Genomic DNA, 18,432 nt, shown 5'->3' on the forward strand with positions numbered 1-18,432 from the left:
GAAATGTATTTATTTTTCTCTATTTGCAGTTGGCCATCGGTGTTAATTAATTGATTGGTAGTGACCCACCGTGGTCCTTCGTCTGTCATAGTATTCTGTAATGCTGTTTATTGCTCACTGTATTTCTCAAATGTATTAGCTGATTTAATGCTAAATCTATATCTGCTTAACTACTCTATTACCTGTCCAGTATTGCTTTCTGGTAGCTGATAAACTCTTAAACCTGTGTAACTTCAGTTGGCAACCCTTTCTTAACTAATGAATTGTGTTTTAGACTGTTAGCCGTTACAGCTGAAGTACTACAAGGACCAACCTAACCTGTATGTGCATTATTGTGTTTGGGGCTATTTTCTCTGCATAGACTGTTAGCCATTACAGCTGGAGAACTACAAGTACCAGCCTAACCTGCATGTGCATTATTGTGCTTGGAGCTATTTACTCTGCATAGGCTGTTAGCCGTTACAGCTGGAGAACTACAAGTACCAGCCTAACCTGCATGTGCATTATTGTGCTTGGAGCTATTTACTCTGCATAGACTGTTAGCTGTTACAGCTGGAGAACTACAAGTACCAGCCTAACCTGCATGTGCATTATTGTGCTTGGAGCTATTTACTCTGCATAGACTGTTAGCCGTTACAGCTGGAGAACTACAAGTACCAGCCTAACCTGCATGTGCACTATTGTGCTTGGAGCTATTTACTCTGCATAGACTGTTAGCCGTTACAGCTGGAGAACCACAAGTATCAGCCTAACCGGCATGTGCATTATTGTGCTTGGAGCTATTTACTCTGCATAGACTGTTAGTCGTTATAGCTGGAGTACTACAAGTACCATCTAACCTGCATGTGCATTATTGTGCTTGGAGCTATTTACTCTGCATAGACTGTTAGCCATTACAGCTGGAGAACTACAAGTACCAGCCTAACCTACATGTGCATTATTGTGCTTGGAGCTATTTACTCTGCATAGACTGTTAGCCATTACAGCTGGAGAACTACAAGTACCAACCTAACCTGCATGTGCATTATTGTGCTTGGAGCTATTTACCCTGCATAGACTGTTAGCCATTACAGCTGGAGTACTACAAGTACCATCCTAACCTGAATGTGCATTATTGTGCTTGGAGCTATTTACCCCGCATAGACTGTTAGCCGTTACAGCTGGAGAACTACAAGTAAAACTGTTTACGGTTACAGCCGGTGCACTGCCATGGCTACATAGATTGGGTGTGTTTTATGTTCAATCTCAGATTAACAAACTCCGTATAGGTGCAGGAATTCCAAAATCGCCATAGGTAGATCCTTTGCTCTTGTTGGAGGTTATAACTATTGCTTTGACAACTGAGGTCACCGGTAGAGGACAGGGAGGTGTTGAGTAATCAGCTTGGTGTTAAATTCTGCAGGATTGTATTCTGTTCATGATACCTTTTAAATCGCTGTTATTAACTTATTTGTACAAATAATAAAACTGTGTTGTATCCTCCTTCCGGTCTGGTTACTGTGTCTGCAAATAGGGAACATTAGCAAACTTGCCTCTCTGTCACGGTGTGTCCTATCTTAGCTACGGAAGAATCGGTCACCAAAGCACTCTGAACACATCCAAACCTGGTGCTAGTGGTGCAACACTGTACACACCAAGGCTAAACCAGTACATCACAAATGCCCATCAGATTTCCCTTGTGCCCCTATTTGCCATCAGTCCCCTCCAGATGCTTATTATGTGTCATCAGACCCCTCCAGATGCCCTTTTGTGCCATGAGTCCCCATCACATGCCACTTATGTGCCATCAGTCCCCTCCACATGCCTCTAATTTGCTATCAGATCCTTTCACCTGCCTCTTATGTACTATAAATCTCCTCCTGATGCCCGTTTATAAGCAGCTTCCCTTGAATAAAATTCCCTGGCTAGTAATATTGTCAGTTTTTGTTTGACAATCTGAGCATTAGCACAATTTATAAGATTTTTTTCCCCACACACAGGGGCCTATGTATCAAGCCATTTTTTACATAAAATTATGCTGAAACATGAATTGATCCTCAGTGTTCTCCCCAGAATTTTTTTCCAGCCAGGTGGCATCAAGAAGTAGCTGGGTGGGGGCCTTCGCAATAATAAAATGTTTTAAATCCTGACCTTATAATGATTTCAACTTGAAATAACACATTATATATTAATTATTCTCTTCTTCTTAGAGGCCCAGTCGTCTGTAGCTTTTATTAAACAGCCCTCAGATACTGGCCTCTATTGCAGGCTACACAGAATATATTTTTATAAAACAGCTCCACAGATACTGTCCCCACTTGCTGGCACCACAGAATATATATTTTTAAACAGCCCTCAGATACTGGCCCCTATTGCAGGCTACACAGAATGTAGTTTTTATATAGCTCCACAGATAGTGTCCCACACAGATTTTTTTTTTCAGCTCCAACAAAGAGTGGACGCAGGTCTACTCTCCTTAATTAGTTCAGGGAACTGTTCCCGCCTGAAAACTGTGCCTGTGCTTTTATACAGGGGGAGGGATCTTTGCCCTCCAGTCTGATACCACCCCTGCACTGTGTTGGACAACGTCCCACGCCCCGTTGCAGCATCCCCTGCCCGGCAACCTCACTCGCCCCAATGCCACATCCCCTGCCCGACACCTCCCTTGTCCCATAGCCACATCCTCTGCCCGGCACCTCACCCCGTCCCAATGTGCCGTGTCCCAGAACCCTCACCAACGTGAAGAAAATGTGACGTCGGCATCTGCGTCACATCCGGCACCCTTGTCCGTGGCAACAAGGACACATTAAGGCTGACCGGGCAACAGGAGATGTGGCGGATTGGGGCAGGGGGAGGGGGAAATGCGAAGTGCCGGGCGGTAGTGGTTTCTTGCAGGGCGTTGTGCCCGGAAAATAGAGCCTGGGGGGAACACAGAAATCTCCTGCAAAATGCAAATTAGCTCTTCAGATCGCAGTCCCCATTATTATCACTGGAGACTACAATCTGCCCCCTATGTACTAAACTCCAAAAAGCAAATCTTTTTGGAGTTTAGCACCGTTAGTTTCACTATTTTCAGAAGGTGTAAACTACTGTTTGTCTATGGGGCTCCAGAGGCAGGAGAGAGATCTTTCGATTACTCTGCCCTGGAAGCTGACACAGTGTCAGCTTTCCTCCGGGGAAGTTTTTCACTTCTGTGAAAGACTTCTCCAAAATGCCGGGGATATAACTCGCGGGGACAGCTGTTACCGCAAACCACTATCCCTGCGAGTTCCCAGTAGTACATAGCCGGGATATTTTCATTAAAAATGAAAATATTCCCTGCGAGTTGTACCTCGATTATTAATACATAGGCCCCACAGAGTATTTATTCTTCTATTCATCCTTCTATCCATTCCCATATTGAAGGTCACATTGTAAGAAATAAACACACCATCTCCTCTATCTCAGTGGACAATGGACAGAGCACTCATCATAAAGAGAAGGATGGTAAGTCAGACTCCCATATATATTTGGTAGTAAAACTATTTTTGTCCTATGCCAGTAAATGTGAATATATGGGGAACAAGGGCTGCTCTCTTCCACCCAGGCTGCTAAAATGTCTGGTTACGGCTCTGCATAAGGACCCGATTCAGAGTTCCACACTATTCAGCTGCATCTGCATCTGCATGCTTGGAAATGAATGAGAATATCCACCTGTATTCAGAGTTGGGCGCATGTATCAGCTGCACTGCCAGCATACATCTGCTTGTGAAAGTAGCCGTCATTACTATTATCAGGTGTTTGCACCAGCTCTAGCCTTGGTGCAGGAGATCCATCTGAAACCAGATGGAACTCTGCGTAGGCCGCAAATCCGTCTGAACGACCAGTTTTCCCAATTACACCCATTAAGCTGCATGTGGAGTTGTGGCACTGATGTATACGACTCTGATTGCCCCTAGTTGTACATTTGTTATCTGATAATAGATACATAATATACAGGTTGGAATATAATATGGTGACAGTACAGGTGCCCGGAAAGCCTCCTCTGGGTGGCCCCATCTTTGTGTGGAGTGTGCTCAATGCTTTTCAAGTGCTAGGTTGCCCTGTCCTCCAATCTGAGCACCCATTCATTGCAGCAAGGTACCGAGCAAGCAGTACATCTGTCTTAAAGTACAGCAATTCTGTCACGACCTCTATTATGTATAACCAGATCAGTTATGCTTTAATAAAAGTATTGTCTGTAAATACTTGTCCTCTACTTGCCTGGAGAAAGTTATGTTTCATCCTTGATGGAGGAAACTACTCGGAAATTACGCCATTACAGACGACTTGCGTGCCTTGCTGCTATAATAACCCAGCAAACTTGCTTTTGTGTTGCCGGATTATTGAGAACTAGAGGTACCAGTGGGCCATTAATGCCCCTCATGCTGGTACTTGTACTTCTCCAATTACTAGCATGCCTGGGGAGGCTTGCTAGGACCTCTAGTTCTCCAGTAAAAGACAATATTAATAATTTTATTTTTTACACAATCAACCCACCACCCACCTCCCAGGGGTACTGGGGAAAGCTCCGGGCTAAAAGCCCAGGCTTGAGGTGCCCAGGAGTGGGGGAACCCCTTTATTGTGGGGGTCCCCACCCCCCACATATCCCTGGCTTGACTAGTGGTCAGGTGTCAATGCTTTGGCCGGGGGACCTGGTGAAAGGGTATTCCGGCTGTGGCATTACACCCTCGCTAGAAAGAGTTCGGTGCTGGTTATATATACATACTCCTGACAGGCAAGTGGTGGGGTTTGGTACTGAGGTTTTTGACAAGGTTTGTGACATGGATGCGGCAGGCATGGCCGAAGAAAACCTGCCCCCTCAGGGAAAAAGAAAGATACCTTTTTGAAGCACCGTGTTGAACCTGGGAGGGGGGCACTGTAAGCCCCCCAGCCCAGTGCAAATCCAGGGAGGGGGGGCGCGATCAGTGTGATAGCTCTCCCCACAGACAGAGGAGACTGTTGCTGCTGCAGCTCAGCAGTAGTGAGTGGGACCGGACTGGATTCACCAGAATGGAACCAGACTGGATGCACCAGAATGGAACCAGACTTGATGTTCCGGAATGGAACCGGACTGGATGCACCGGAATACAAATGGATAGCAACTGGGGCCAGCGGTGCAGCGAGATGGGAGTCTGCACTCAGTAACAGAGATTTTGGCAGGAGCTAAGATGGCTGCTGTCAGCAAGGCTGAAGACAACATTGCACTGGCAACTTGTACAGTGCTGGGAACTTCCTTAAATACCCTGGACTAGCCAGGGATTGAGTGAAGGAGTCAGGTGACGGCAAATTGAGATTCCATTGGTGTAGAGTTAGTCACCTGACTGCAAAGAAGATGGCTGCACAGCAGCAGGAGCCGCCCGGAAGGAATCCACATCGGACATTGGGGAAACTGCAGCATGGCCAACTGTGGAGAGGAGCTCATACTCCTGACAGGCAAGTGGCGGGGTTTGGTACTGAGGTTTTTGACAAGGTTTGTGACATGGATGCGGCAGGCATGGCCGAAGAAAGCCAGCCCGGGTAAAGGGGGCATGGCCTAATCATGGGTGGCGTCTCCATGCCCCCTGAGGGAAAAAGCCCCCCAGCCCAGTACAAATCCAGGGAGGGGGGGCGCGATCAGTGTGATGGCTCCCCCCCACAGACAGAGGAGACTGCTGCTGCTGCAGTTCAGCAGTAGTGAGCAGTCTCCCACTGCAGCCCAGCACACAGCAGCGTGTGCTGGGCTGCATGCAGACAGGTAGGAGGGAGGGTGGAGCGGCATCAGATCCAGCAAGCCCAGGCCTACTCCCCCCCTCTCGGTGCCCCTGGCAGCAGGGGAACCATTTATCAGATCGTGCAGTGTTTACGAATATATCGAGCTGTTGCTGGGTACAAACATCGTCTAGTGTGTACCTGGCATTATGTCTGTCCTGACTCCTGTCTCTCTAGCAGTGGTCTCCATTGGGACTCAAGCATGTTGGAGACAGAACCTTCTGCAATTATATATGGATCCCTTTAACCACTTGCCTGGCATGGTCGCATTTATCCGACCATACCAGGAAGTGCTTTATCTGATCTGGTTGCAATATTTCGACCAGTCAGATAAACAGCGTGGCCAGCTACAGGAAGAGAATCTTCCCGCAGGTGCTGCTCTCAGAGGGACCTTCTGGTCCCTCTGCTTACCTGCACCCTCCCCCAGTGTCTGCTGTCCTGCCCCCTACCCAGCAGCTGCAGAGATCAGCAGCCGCTGGGAAACGGTATCCCAGCGCCCCTCATCCCCCAGTGTACCTGAAGCCGCTGTGAAATGGAAAGTTGCGATGGTCACAATGCTTGCGATGTTCCGATGGTGGTGTACCGATGTTTCAAAAATGTATATATATATATTTTTTTTTTATTAAATCATTTCGGATAATTTGAAATAGATGTTCTTCACCTACTTTACTCATAAAAACAATTTCTGAGCAGTGTTTAGAAAAAAACAAAAAATTGTCCGTTAAGTGGTTAAAATGTCCAGTTTCTAGATCCCAAAAATGGTTCTGAGAACTTGCCAGGACAATATACCATAGTGGAGTGTGTAAGTATTTGGAAAGTCTCAGAAGTGATGATGTAGAGTTACTTCCAACACTGTAATGTAAATACGGAATTGGAAGAAAAAAAAACAAAAACGTCAGTCTGCCAGCAGAGGGCGCAAAGTCAGCAAGGTTAATATTAAGAAGCCAGACTGAAAACATTGACTACTTCCTGCTGTAAGGGATTATCTAACAATAACAAACTTTCCTAGCACCTGTGAATCGTCGGCTGTTATACAGTGGCTGAATCTTACTACTGGTAAGCTAACTGCTGTTAATGACAATCTGAATGACACATTGTTTGTACTGGGCTAGGGCAGACTATGGCCCTCATTCAGACCCACTCGCGAGCGGCTGTACTCTCGCAAGTGGGTCGATGGTCCGACTGCGCATGCGCACGACGGAGGGAGCTCCGTCATGTGCATGCGCGAGACCCGACGAGCGAAGGACTTTCCTTTGCTCGGAGTGTCTCATCAAAGGGGGCGTGCTGTCGATGTTGACTGACAGCACGCCCCCTTTGGTGGGCGTGCCGGGGGCGTGCCTGCCAGACGGAGGCGTTCCCAAGGGAACGCCTACCGTCTGAAGCCGGCCCCACTGACATCACTAGTGATGTCAGTGGGAGTGATTTTGGCTCTGATAGAGCCAAAATCACTCCTGGCCTTGCGGTTGAAAAACTCAACCGCAGGCTTTTACTCGCAGTTCCGATGGTCGTGATGGTCAAAACCATCGCGACCATCATTCTGCACGCTCGTATATGCTGTGGGTGGTGACCCACAGCTATACGAGCGTCCAGGAGGACGCTCCATATTAATGGAGGTGGGCCCTGATTCAGAGCGAGCGCTCTGGTCAGAGCATCCGGCTCTGAATCAGGGCCAATGATCAGATGATTGAGGTGTAACACCTCTGGAAAAACACATCATGCAGCCAGACAATGCTGATTTGTCTTTAGCTCCAATTCTTTGCTGCAAACATGACTATTTTGATTAATTGCAATGGACATAAGCATTTTGTCTAACGCATATGTGGCCTTTTACCTCCAAAAATGGAATGAAATAGTTATAATGATACAACTTCTCTTATGATTAGACAGTCTGTTAAGTTGTGATCAGCATACGAGAACATATTTTTAAAAACACTCTGTGACACTTATAAAACAAATTGTCAGACGTTACTTGGTGAATCAAATCCAATTGTGAGTTTATGCATAATTTCCAGGTGTTCTGGAGACGAGTTGGGTACGGGCAGAGCCGGCCCTAGAAAATTTGGGCCCTAGGCAAAATTTTGGCAGGTGTCCCCTAGCAGATAATCGCACCACCAATTTTAAAGTGGGTACACAGCTGAAAGATATATCTGCAGATTATGGTTCTTCATTCACAGTGAACAACCATCTTCTCCGGTCCCCCTGGCCGGGGGTCACATCGAGACCCCCTACCTGCCGGCTTCTACAGCAAGTGTACGGGCGTGTGGTAGACCGCCCGTACACACCGCACGATGAGCAGATATATCTGTCATCAGCTGTGCAGCGATATTTCTGTGAATTGAATTCAAGTGAACAGCCGATGTTGCATGCTATTATATATTTATATATATAATCATATATATATTGTTAAATGTGTACCCGGCATAAGACCAGACACAAGGAAGTGCGTGTGTGTATAGTCTCAGCAGCAGCAGTAAAACAAACCAGACAGAGCCGGTAGTATATGCCAACGTTCAGCGCATGTTGGCATATTCTACCGGCTCTGTCTGGTTTGTTTTACTGTTGCTGCTGAGACCTGTGGAGTGCCCTCCGTTTTTCCAATATACATGTGCACTTTTGTTGGACTGGCACCCAGGCACATTGCATTTCCCACTGGCGAGTGCCGGATTATTCTGTACTAGGGGTGTGCACCGGCCACTTTTCGTGTTTTGTGTTTTGGTTTTGGATCTGGATCTTTCTTTGTGTTTTGGATCTGGATTGGTTTTGCCAAAACCACCCTTCCGTGTTTTGGGTTCTGGGTTTTGTGTTTTGGATCTGTATTTTTTTGAAAAAAAGCATAAAAACAGCTAAAATCACAGAATTTGTGGGTTTTTCTGCTCCTATGCTATTATTAACCTCAATAACCTTAATTTCCACTCATTTCCAGTCTATTCTGAACACCTCACACCTCACAATAGTGTTTTTATGTCCAAAAGGTTGCATCGAGGTAGCTGGATGACTATGCTAAGAGATACGAGTGGGCGGCACAAACACGTGGTCCATCTAGGAGTGGCACTGCAGTGGCAGACAGGATGGCAGTTTGAAAAACTAGGCCCCAAACTATACATAATGCAAAGAAAAAAAAGAGGTGCAAGATGGAATTGTCCTTGGGCCCTCCCACCCACCCTTATGTTGTATAAACAGGACATGCACACTTTAACAAACCAAACATTTCAGTGCCAGGGTCTGCCACACGACTGTGGCTGAAATGATTGGTTCGTTTGGGCCCCCACAAAACAAGCTGGCAATTAATGTGTCCCTGCACAAACTGGCTCTACGGAGGCAAGATGTCGTCCTCATCCTCCTTATCCACCGATTCCTCACCCTCTTCAGTGTTGTGTACATCCTCATCCTCACAGAGTATTAATTCGTCCCCGCTGGAATCCACAACCACAGGTCCCTCTGTACATTCTGGAGGCTGGTCTCCCTGGAAGAGTTGATAATTCATTTTATGAACATCATCTTCTCCACATTTTGTGGAAGCAACCTCCTACGCCTTTCGCTGACAAGGTTCCCGGCTGCACTAAACACTCTTTCGGAGTACACACTGGAGGGGGGGCAACTCAGGTAAAATAGAGCCAGTTTGTACAGGGACCTCCAAATTGCTTCTTTTTCCTGCCAGTACAGGTATGGACTGTCTGACATGCCTACTTGGATGCTGTCACCGATGTAATCCTTTAACAGACAGACGCACGCTTGTCGCTGCTGCTTTGAGGATGCAAGTGCGGCTACAGCCCACACAATTCACAAAGACAGAAAAAAGAAGAAGAATATTTTTATTGTTTGTGTAGCACACTTTGAGGGTGTCACCACCCTTTAACAGACAGACGCACGCTTGTCGCTGCTGCTTTGAGGATGCAAGTGCAGCTACAGCCCACACAATTCACAAAGACAGAAAAAAAAAGAAGAATATTTTTATTGTTTGTGTAGCACACTTTGAGGGTGTCACCACCCTTTAACAGACAGACGCACGCTTGTCGCTGCTGCTTTGAGGATGCAAGTGCGGCTACATCACACACAAGTCACAAACACATTAAAAATATATTTTTTTATTTTTTGGAGCACTTTGAGAGTTACACCACCCTTTAACAGACAGACGCACGCTTGTCGCTGCTGCTTTGAGGATGCAAGTGCGGCTACAGCCCACACAATTCACAAAGACAGAAAAAAAAAGAACAATATTTTTATTGTTTGTGTAGCACACTTTGAGGGTGTCACCACCCTTTAACAGACAGATGCACGCTTGTCGCTGCTGCTTTGAGGATGCAAGTGCGGCTACAGCCCACACAATTCACAAAGACAGAAAAAAAAAGAACAATATTTTTATTGTTTGTGTAGCACACTTTGAGGGTGTCACCACCCTTTAACAGACAGACGCACGCTTGTCGCTGCTGCTTTGAGGATGCAAGTGCAGCTACAGCCCACACAATTCACAGACAGAAAAAAAAAGAAGAATATTTTTATTGTTTGTGTAGCACACTTTGAGGGTGTCACCACCCTTTAACAGACAGACGCACGCTTGTCGCTGCTGCTTTGAGGATGCAAGTGCGGCTACATCGCACACAAGTCACAAACACATTAAAAAAATATTTTTTTATTTTTTGGAGCACTTTGAGAGTTACACCACCCTTTAACAGACAGACGCACGCTTGTCGCTGTTGCTTTGAGGATGCAAGTGCAGCTACAGCCCACACAATTCACAAAGACAGAAAAAAAAAGAACAATATTTTTATTGTTTGGGTAGCACACTTTGAGGGTGTCACTACCCTTTAACAGACAGATGCACGCTTGTCGCTGCTGCTTTAAGGATGCAGGTGCGGCTACAGCCCACACATTTCACAAAGACAGAAAAAAAAAGAAGAATATTTTTATTGTTTGTGTAGCACACTTTGAGGGTGTCACCACCCTTTAACAGACAGACGCACGCTTGTCGCTGCTGCTTTGAGGATGCAGGTGGAATCTAGACGGGATTTGGAACCGGGGACACACTACCTCCATCAATTGTCTAAATCCCACTGCACTAATGGCGGATACCGGACGCACGTCTAACACCAACATAGCAGTCAAGGCCTCAGTTATACGTTTTGCTTCAGGATGACTGCTGTCGTACTTCATCCTCATCGCTAGGGACTGTTGGAGGGTCAATTGTTTAGTAAAAGTAGTGATGTTCCTACTTCCTCTCTGGGATGATGAACAACTCCCAGCAGCAGCAACAGCACTAGGAAGAAGTGGTTCTTTATCTTTCCCTATTTTATTTTTATCGGAGAAAGTTTGGTCCTCCATTTATGTTATATTGATATATACGTGCGGCTAAAGCGCACACAAACACAGAAAATATTTTTTTATTTTTGCTGGAGAGTAGTGCACTTTGTGGGTTACACCACCCTTTAAGAAATGAGCCAGCCGGCTCTTTACTTATGGGACACAGGCGCGCGCTTCGCGCTGCTCCTTTGTTGATGCACGTGCAGCCACAGTGCACACAATTCACAAACACAGAAAATATATATTTTTTTGGTTTGGACTGGAGTGTACTTTGGGGGTTACAGCACCCTTTAACGGTCAAGCCAGCCGGCCCTTTACTTATGACACAGGCGCACGCTGGGCACTACTTTGTTGATGCACGTGCGGCTATTGCGCACACAATTCACAAACACAGAAAATATATATATTTTTTGGTTTGGACTGGAGTGTACTTTGGGGGTTACAGCACCCTTTAACGGTCAAGCCAGCCGGCCCTTTACTTATGACACAGGCGCACGCTTGGCACTACTTTGTTGATGCACGTGCGGCTACTGCGCACACAATTCACCAAGACAGAAAATATATATTTTTTTGGTTTGGACTGGAGTGTACTTTGGGGGTTACAGCACCCTTTAACGGTCAAGCCAGCCGGACCTTTACTTATGACACAGGCGCACGCTTGGCACTACTTTGTTGATGCACGTGCGGCTACTGCGCACACAATTCACAAACACAGAAAATAATTTTTTTTTTGGTTTGGACTGGAGTGTACTTTGGGGGTTACAGCACCCTTTAACGGTCAAGCCAGCCGGCCCTTTACTTATGACACAGGCGCACGCTTGGCACTACTTTGTTGATGCACGTGCGGCTACTGCGCACACAATTCACAAACACAGAAAATAATTTTTTTTTTGGTTTGGACTGGAGTGTACTTTGGGGGTTACAGCACCCTTTAACGGTCAAGCCAGCCGGCCCTTTACTTATGACACCGGCGCACGCTTGGCACTACTTTGTTGATGCACGTGCGGCTACTGCGCACACAATTCACAAACAGAAAATAATTTTTTTTTTGGTTTGGACTGGAGTGTACTTTGGGGGTTACAGCACCCTTTAACGGTCAAGCCAGCCGGCCCTTTACTTATGACACAGGCGCACGCTTGGCACTACTTTGTTGATGCACGTGCGGCTACTGCGCACACAATTCACAAACACAGAAAATAATTTTTTTTTTGGTTTGGACTGGAGTGTACTTTGGGGGTTACAGCACCCTTTAACGGTCAAGCCAGCCGGCCCTTTACTTATGACACCGGCGCACGCTTGGCACTACTTTGTTGATTCACGTGCGGCTACTGCGCACACAATTCACAAACAGAAAATAATTTTTTTTTTGGTTTGGACTGGAGTGTACTTTGGGGGTTACAGCACCCTTTAACGGTCAAGCCAGCCGGCCCTTTACTTATGACACCGGTGCACGCTTGGCACTACTTTGTTGATGCACGTGCGGCTACTGCGCACACAATTCACAAACACAGAAATAATTTTTTTTTTGGTTTGGACTGGAGTGTACTTTGGGGGTTACAGCACCCTTTAATGGTCAAGCCAGCCGGCCCTTTACTTATGACACAGGCGCACGCTTGGCACTACTTTGTTGATGCACGTGCGGCTACTGCGCACACAATTCACAAACACACAAAAAATATTATTTTTTTAGCACTTGGGGGGAGCACCCCTGATGGACAGAGCACCCCCTGGACAACACTACAGCACCCCTTTAGGACTGGGACACTGCACAGGACTTTGGAGTGGACACAGCCCCTATGGAGAACTGACTGCACAACACAGTCCAGCCAGCCCCTATGGACTTTGAAGTAGTGGACACAGCCCCTATTAACAACAGCAGCACAGCACAACACAGCCAGCCCCTATGGACTTTGAAGTAGTGGACAACAGCAGCACTATACTACACTACACTACACAGCCCTAACTCCCACCCTCCCTCTTCACAGCCGAGTGAGAAAATGGCACCGACGCAGGTACCTTATATAGGATCCAAAACCCGCGAGACTCGGAAGGCGGGATGATGACGTTTTGCCTCGATTTCAGATCCGAGTTAGGCGGGAAAACTCGAGCCTGACTCGGATCGGCCTCGGGTCGGGGGGGCTCGGATTTCAGAAATCCGAACCCGCTCACCCCTATTCTGTACATATATATATATATATGTGCAAACACACATACTATATGAAAATATATATATATATGTATATAAATATGCACACATTAGTGTATATATACACATATTTATATTAGGGGTGAGCGGGTTCGGATTTCTGAAATCCGAACCCCCCCGAGCCCCCCCGATCCGAGTCCGATCCGAGTCAGGCTCGACTTTTCCCGCCTGACTCGGATTCTGAAATCGAGGCAAAACGTCATCTTCCCGCCTTCCGAGTCTCGCGGGTTTTGGATCCTATATAAGGTACCCGCGTCGGCGCCATTTTCTCACACGGCTGTGGACAGTGAAGAGGGAGGGTGGGAGTTAGGGCTGTGTAGTGTAGTGTAGTATAGTGCTGCTGTTGTCCACTACTTCAAAGTCCATAGGGGCTGGCTGTGTTGTGCTGTGCTGCTGTTGTTAATAGGGGCTGTGTCCACTACTTCAAAGTCCATAGGGGCTGGCTGGACTGGACACCTAAAGGGGTGCTGTAGTGTTGTCCAGGGGGTGCTCTGTCCATCAGGGGTGCTCCCCCCAAGTGCTAAAAAAATAATATATTTTCTGTGTTTGTGAATTGTGTGCGCAGTAGCCGCACGTGCATCAACAAAGTAGTGCCAAGCGTGCGCCTGTGTCATAAGTAAAGGGCCGGCTGGCTTGACCGTTAAAGGGTGCTGTAACCCCCGAAAGTACACTCCAGTCCAAACCAAAAAAAAAATTATTTTCTGTGTTTGCGAATTGTGTGCGCAGTAGCCGCACGTGCATCAACAAAGTAGTGCCAAGCGTGTGCCTGTGTCATAAGTAAAGGGCCGGCTGGCTTGACCGTTAAAGGGTGCTGTAACCCCCGAAAGTACACTCCAGTCCAAACCAAAAAAATATATATTTTCTGTGTTTGTGAATTGTGTGCGCAGTAGCCGCACGTGCATCAACAAAGTAGTGCCAAGCGTGCGCCTGTGTCCCATAAGTAAAGAGCCGGCTGGCTCATTTCTTAAAGGCTGGTGTAACCCACAAAGTGCACTACTCTCCAGCAAAAATAAAAAAATATTTTCTGTGTTTAGCCGCACGTATATATCAAATCGATATAACATAAATGGAGGACCAAACTTTCTCCGATAAAAATAAAATAGAGAAAGATCAAGAACCACTTCCTCCTAGTGCTGAAGCTGCTGCCACTAGTCATGACATAGACGATAACATGCCATCAACGTCGTCTGCCAAGGCCGATGCCCAATGTCATAGTAGAGGGCACATACAATCCCAAATGACAAAGTTCAGGAAAATGACCTTGAAAAAAACATTTAAATCATCTGAAGAGAAACGTAAACTTGCCAATATGCCTTTTACGACACGGAGTGGCAAGGAACGGCTAAGGTCGATCCCTAGTATGTTCATGACTAGTGGTTCAGCTTCACATGACGATGGAAGCCCTCCTCCCACTAAAAAAATCAAAAGAGTTAAGCTGGCAAAAGCACAGCGAAGAACTGTGCTTTCTAAGAAGATATCACAAATCCCGAAGGAGAGTCCAAGTGTGGTGGTGGTTGCGATGCCTGACCTTCCCAGCACTGGACGGGAAGAGGTGGCTCTTTCCACCATTTGCACGCCCCCTGCAAGTGCTGAAAGGAGCACCCACAGTCCACTTGCTGATATGCAAATTGAAGATGTCACTGTTGAAGTACAACAGGATGAGGATACTGGTGTAGCTGGCGCTGAGGAGGAAGTTGGCGAGGAGGATTCTGATGGTGATGTGGTTTGTTTAAATCAGGCTCCGGGGAGACAGTTGTTGTCCGTGGGATGAAAAAGCCCATCATGGTCATGCCTGGGCAGAAGACCAAACATTCCACCTCTTTGGTCTGGCAATATTTCTATCCAAATCCGGACAACAACTGTCTTGCCATATGTACCATATGTAAAGGTGAAATAAGTAGGGGTAGGGACGTCAACCACCTAGGAACATCCTCCCTTATACGGCACCTGCAGCGCGTTCATAAAAAGTTACTGTCAAGTTCAGAAACTGTCCAGGGACACCTAAATCCCATTGTCCTGTTGTATCCAAGCGCCTGCAAACCACACCGTCAACTCCCTCCTCGTCAATTTCCTCCTTAGTCAGGATCGGAAGTAGTCCTGCAGGCCATGTCACTGGCATGACTGACTCTCCTATCCGGGATTCCTCCGGAGGATCCTGCATTGCTACGCCTACTGCTGCCGCTGCTGCTGTTGCTGCTGGGAGTCGTTCATCATCCCAGAGAGGAAGTAGGAACACCACTACTTTTACTAAACAATTGACGCTCCAACAGTCCTTAGCGAGGAGGATGAAGTACGACAGCAGTCATCCTGAAGCAAAACGTATAACTGAGGCCTTGACTGCTATGTTGGTGTTAGACGTGCGTCCGGTATCCGCCATTAGTGCAGTGGGATTTAGACAATTGATGGAGGTAGTGTGTCCCCGGTTCCAAATCCCGTCTAGATTCCACTTCACTAGGCAGGCGATACCGAGACTGTACAGAAACGTCAGAAAAAGTGTCCTCAGTGTCCTGAAAAATGCCGTTGTACACAATGTCCACTTAACCACGGACATGTGGACAAGTGGAACAGGGCAGACTAAGGACTATATGACTGTGACAGCCCACTGGGTAGATGTATCACCTTACGCAGCAACAGCAGCAGCGTCACCAGTAGCAGCATCTCAGAAATGCCAGCTCGTTACAAGGCAGGCTACGCTGTGTATCACCGGTTTCAGTAAGAGGCACACCACCGACAACCTCTTAGAGAAACTGAGGGAAATCATCGCCCAGTGGCTTACCCCACTTAGACTCTCCTGGGGATTTGTGATATCTGACAACGCCACCAATATTGTGTGGGCATTACATCTGGGCAAATTCCAGCACGTCCCATGTTTTGCTCACACAATAAACTTGGTGGTGCAGAATTTTCTGAAAAGCGACAGGGGCGTGCAGGAGACGCTTTGGGTGGCCCGAAAAATTTCTGGCCACTTTCGCCATTCAGCGACTGCGTGCCGAAGACTGGAGCGCCAGCAAACACTCTTGAACCTGCCCCGCCATCACCTGAAGCAAGAGGTTGTGACGCGGTGGAACTCAACCCTCTATATGCTTCAGAGGATGGAGGAGCAGCAAAAGGCCATACAAGCCTATACATCCACCTATGACATAGGCAAAGGAGGGGGTATGTACCTGACTCAAGCGCAGTGGAGAATGATTTCCGTGTTGTGCAAGGTTCTCCAGCCCTTCGAACTTGCCACACGTGAAGTCAGTTCAGACACTGCCAGCTTGAGTCAGGTCATTCCCCTCATCAGGCTTTTGCAGAAGCAGCTGGAGAAAGTGAAGGAGGAGCTAAGACGGAGCGATTCCGCTCGGCATGTGAGACTTGTGGATGAAGCCCTTCATTCGCTTTGCCAGGATTCCAGGGTGGTCAATCTGTTGAAATCAGACCACTACATTTTGGCCACCGTGCTCGATCCTAGGTTTAAAGCCTATGTGGTGTCTCTCTTTCCGGCCGACACAAGCCTGCAGAGGTGCAAAGACCTGCTGGTGAACACACTGTCAGCTGAAGCAGAACGTGACACGTCAACGGCTCCTTCTTCATTTTCTCCCGCAACTGGGGCTGCCAGGAAAAAACTTAGGTATCCTAAGCAACCCGCTGGCGGTGATGCAGGGCAGGCAGGACCAAGTTTGGACATCTGGTCCGGACTGAAGGATCTGGCAACAATTTCTGACATGTCTACTGTCACTGCATATGATACTGTCACCATTGACAGAATGGTGGAGGATTACATCGGTGACAGCATCCAAGTAGGCATGTCAGACAGTCCATACCTGTACTGGCAGGAAAAAGAGGCAATTTGGAGGCCCCTGTACAAACTGGCTCTATTTTACCTGAGTTGCCCCCCCTCCAGTGTGTACTCCGAAAGAGTGTTTAGTGCAGCCGGGAACCTTGTCAGCGAAAGGCGTAGGAGGTTGCTTCCACAGAATGTGGAGAAGATGATGTTCATCAAAATGAATTATCAGCTCTTCCAGGGAGACCAGCCTCCAGAAGGTACAGAGGGACCTGTGGTGGTGGATTCAAGTGGGGACGAGTTAATACTTTGTGAGGATGAGGATGTACACACTGAAGAGGGTGAGGAATCGGTGGATGAGGAGGATGAGGATGACATCTTGCCTCCATAGAGCCAGTTTGTGCAGGGACACATTAATTGCCAGCTTGTTTTGTGGGGGCCCAAACGAACCAATCATTTCAGCCACAGTTGTGTGGCAGACCCTGGCGCTGAAATGATTGGTTTGTTAAAGTGTGCATGTCCTGTTTATACAACATAAGGGTGGGTGGGAGGGCCCAAGGACAATTCCATCTTGCACCTCTTTTTTTTCTTTGCATTATGTACAGTTTGGGGCCTAGTTTTTCAAACTGCCATCCTGTCTGCCACTGCAGTTTCACGCCTAGATGGGTCACGTGTTTGTGCCACCCACTCGTGTCGCTTAGCATAGTCATCCAGCTACCTCGGTGCAACCTTTTGGACATAAAAACACTATTGTGAGGTGTGAGGTGTTCAGAATAGACTGGAAATGAGTGGAAATTAAGGTTATTGAGGTTAATAATAGCATAGGAACAGAAAAACCTACAAATTCTGTGATTTTAGCTGTTTTTATGCTTTTTTTCAAAAAAATACAGATCCAAAACACAAAACCCAGAACCCAAAACACGGAAGGGTGGTTTTGGCAAAACCAATCCAGATCCAAAACACGAAGAAAGATCCAGATCCAAAACCAAAACACAAAACACGAAAAGTGGCCGGTGCACACCCCTAATTTATATATATATATACACACACAAACACATTAAAATATATATCACATATTATATTATATATACATACACATACTATATGAATATACAGTCAGGTCCATAAATATTGGGACATTGACAGAATTTTCATATTTTGTCCTCTATTCACCACCACAATGGCTTTGAAATGAAACAAACAAGTTGTGATTTAACTGCAGACTTTCAGATTTAATTTGAGGGTAATTACATCCAAATCAGGTGAACGGTGTAGGAATTACAATGGTTTCTTTATGTGCCTCCCACTTTTTAAGGGGCCAAAAGTAATGGGACAAACTAAACTATCCTAAATCTAACTTTCACTTTTTAATACTTTGTTGCAAATCCTTTGCAGGCAATTACAGCCTGAAGTC

The 18,432-nt window shown here is 46.8% G+C and overlaps 1 protein-coding gene across 1 annotated transcript in view; it reads left to right on the top strand.

Moving 5' to 3' along the window:
* Nucleotides 1–6,724: 6,724 nt before the first annotated feature.
* The window catches only part of LOC148542397 (archaemetzincin-2-like), a 32,965-nt gene continuing 21,257 nt past the window's right edge, over nucleotides 6,725–18,432 (top strand). The window contains 1 exon segment of the mRNA XM_088468552.1: nucleotides 6,725–6,804. The gene's annotated coding sequence lies outside the window, so the exon portion shown is untranslated.

Source organism: Taudactylus pleione, unplaced genomic scaffold (genome assembly GCF_031769625.1).
Source record: "Taudactylus pleione unplaced genomic scaffold, aTauple2 ptg000012l, whole genome shotgun sequence".
NCBI classification, from domain to species: Eukaryota; Metazoa; Chordata; class Amphibia; order Anura; family Myobatrachidae; genus Taudactylus; species Taudactylus pleione.